The following is a 3,053-nucleotide window of genomic DNA, read 5'->3' on the forward strand; positions in this document are numbered from 1 at the left end:
ATCAGCCTTAAAGAAGCTTTTATTGGCCAGTGCTGCCTGAGGTCCAGCAAAGGTAACAGATATAGGAGTGGTGGGTCACCAGTTGGAGAGGGTGGAGGATTCAACTGTAAGCCCACAGCCATCTGTTGAAAAGAGGGTATGGGAGAAGGCCCAGGTGTCATGGAAACGGGGGAGATTGAAGGGAAGGTGCTTGGTGGGCTCTTTATGAGGCAGAAGTGACTGTGGGACTTCTCACAGACAGCCTCCCCTGCTGTGCTCTTCTGATCATCTCTGCAGGCCCTCAAGGCTAGGGTCAGGGGACAACTGCTCCTGTGGCCTATGTGCCTATGTGGCCTGGGCTGCTGAGGCAGAACCGTTTCCCCATTGTGCTCTGTGGAGGGATCTGGGTTTGGAAAAGGTCTCTGAGAGTCCTGACTGTCATACACTGAAGGAAACTAGCCAAAGACCCCGTTAAGAGTTAATGTCAATTTAAAAAATATTCCTCAGAGCTACTTGCTTCTTGCAAATGTTCAGAGTCCATGGAAATTCAAAGGCATTTATTCATTAATGAGGTATGTCCTCTTTAAAGTGATGAGAGGCCCTCTAAGTGAGACTCCTGATTTTCCTGACCACTCCTCAGCCACTCAGAGCACACACACTCACTGGAGTTACTCTGTGAGCAACTTTAAAAGAAACTGTCTGAAGAGACACATGGAGGTGTGTGTGTGTGTGTGTGTGTGTGGCTGAGGAGATGTGGGGAGGGAAAGAGGCAGAGAGTGGGATGTGGTGACTGTTGAGGAAGGAAAGGGAGACAGTTGGATGGGCAGGCCAGGCACTGTAATCAGGCAGCACTGAACCTGCAGGCAGGAAATGTTAGCTCATGGAAGGTTTCCTCCCTACCTGTGTGAACTCAAGCAACTCCCTCTTTGTGCTTCACTGTCCTCCTTGGAAAGCAAGCAAGAGGTACTCGTTGGAGATATAATGAGCTATGGAAATATATTTGTCTCATGGTAGACTCCCAGCTGTGGTTAATGTTAAGGTCTAGGTAGTGTTCAGGCCTAGATGGAATGTTAAGGCCTCGTTAATTGTCACCTTCTAGTCTACCATTTTGTGTTGTTACTAATACTATAAGGAAACTTTCTCATATGTTGTTTCTGCTGTGACTAGGAAACTTTCTCATGCCCAAGTTGATTACATCTTTTGTTATATTCTGTGATTGTGGAAACCAGTCACTACAGAAGTCAGTAGAATTGCTTTGTGGAATTAGCCATGTAAGTTTGGACTTGAACCAACCACCCAGTAGCTCCTTAGTCTGACCCGTGGCCCTGATTGATTAGTTTTGGGTATGGTATTGATAAACCATCCCTATTTGACTGAGAGCTATGTCTGAGTGGTTTATGTGGCCTTACCTGACCCCAACAGTTGATAGACATGCAAGATTCATCTCTTCTAGAAAAAGCTTGGAAGAAAGATGGCTTTGAACAGCATTTCTTCAGCAGCAGGCAAGAACGTTGTGTGTGTCCAATGACATGATGAGGATAAAGCCACTTGTTTGTCCCACAGCTGAGCTTTGTAAGTGATGCCAAGGATTAGATGCCATGTCACCAAAATGTCCCTATGCTGGAGGACCTGGAGAGGCCTAGGGACATTTTGGTGACGTGGTGTACTGGCTGGTTTTGTGTACTGGCTTGACACAGGCTGGAGTTATCACAGAGAAGGGAGCTTCAGTTGGGGAAGTGCCTCCATGAGGTCCAGCTGTGGGGCATTTTCTCAATTAGTGATCAAGGGGGTAGGGCCTCTTGTGGGTGGTGCCATCCCTGGGCTGGAAGTCTTGGGTTCTATAAGAGAGCAGGCTGGGCAAGCCAGAGAAAGCAAGCCAGTAAGGAACATCCCTCCATGGCCTCTGCATCAGCTCCTGCTTCCTGACCTGCTTGAGTTCCAGTCCTGACTTCCTTTGTGATAAACAGGAATTTTAAAATGTGGAAGTAAGCTAAATAAACCCTTTTCTCCCCAACTTGCTTCTTGATCATAATGTTTGTGCAGGAATAGAAACTCTGACTAAGACACATGGCGTCTAATCATTGGCATCACTTACAAAATGTCTCGGTGTTGACCTGCTACTAGTACACTGCAGAATCCAGGCGTGCTCTAGATCTGCTTGTGAAAGACCCAGTTGACCCTGCCATGGCAGTCTTGGCTGCTGCCCACATGAGCAGTTTCCCCAGAAACTGACACTGTGCCACCAGTATTTTGCTGGACGCATTCCTTGCTGACTTCTGGGGTCTCCAGGTAGTTTTTTCATGGCTGGAAAGTGCCCCACTCTAAAAACACAGTGTGAATGATCCCTTGGGCCACAGGGCTGGGAAGCCACCCTTGCGAATTCTGTGTTGCAGTTGTCCTCCAGGGTCAAGGGTGTGGTTTTGGTTTTTGTTTTTTAAGGAGAAAACAAATCCCCCCAACCACTTTTCCCTTTAGAAAACTGCTTATTTAGTTTGCCTAAATAAGCAGTGCACATCTTGCCCTGTCGTTACCAGAGCAGTTTGAAGCCTTTTGGCTTCTTTCCTCTTTGGCTTAAAAAAGTGGTACAACTCTTCTATAGAGGCAGGAACGGGACTCCCTTTTATCAGCTCCAGAGGGGACAAAGGCAATGGATAAAAATCAATAGTGTGATGTCAGAATACAGGTTTACAGATGCTGGAGGATGTCAGCGGGACAATTAAATTGACCTCAGGTCTTGTTACAGAACCTGTGTGATTTCTATGGCTTTTGGCCCCCACGGGTATAAGTACCCAAGGTTTCATGTAAAAGCTTTTTGTAGGGAGCCCAGATTCCAATTTGCCATTAACCTGAATACACTCCACTCACCTCAAGCAAGTGTGAGGCTGGTGGGGTCACAGAAAGGAGCTATTCAGCAGGGATGTGTCTGTTAGCAGAGTCTTGGCTGCCAAGCCAAGTCCAGTATCTGCTTGCTTGGGCAGCTTCTGCTGACAGGCCCTGTTTGTGTCAGGGAGGGCAAGGAGAAAGCTCGGCTCACTATTTTTCTTTTTTCTTTCTTTCTTTTTTTTTTTTTTTTT

This window comes from Mastomys coucha, unplaced genomic scaffold (assembly GCF_008632895.1).
Source record: "Mastomys coucha isolate ucsf_1 unplaced genomic scaffold, UCSF_Mcou_1 pScaffold6, whole genome shotgun sequence".
Classification (NCBI taxonomy): domain Eukaryota; kingdom Metazoa; phylum Chordata; class Mammalia; order Rodentia; family Muridae; genus Mastomys; species Mastomys coucha.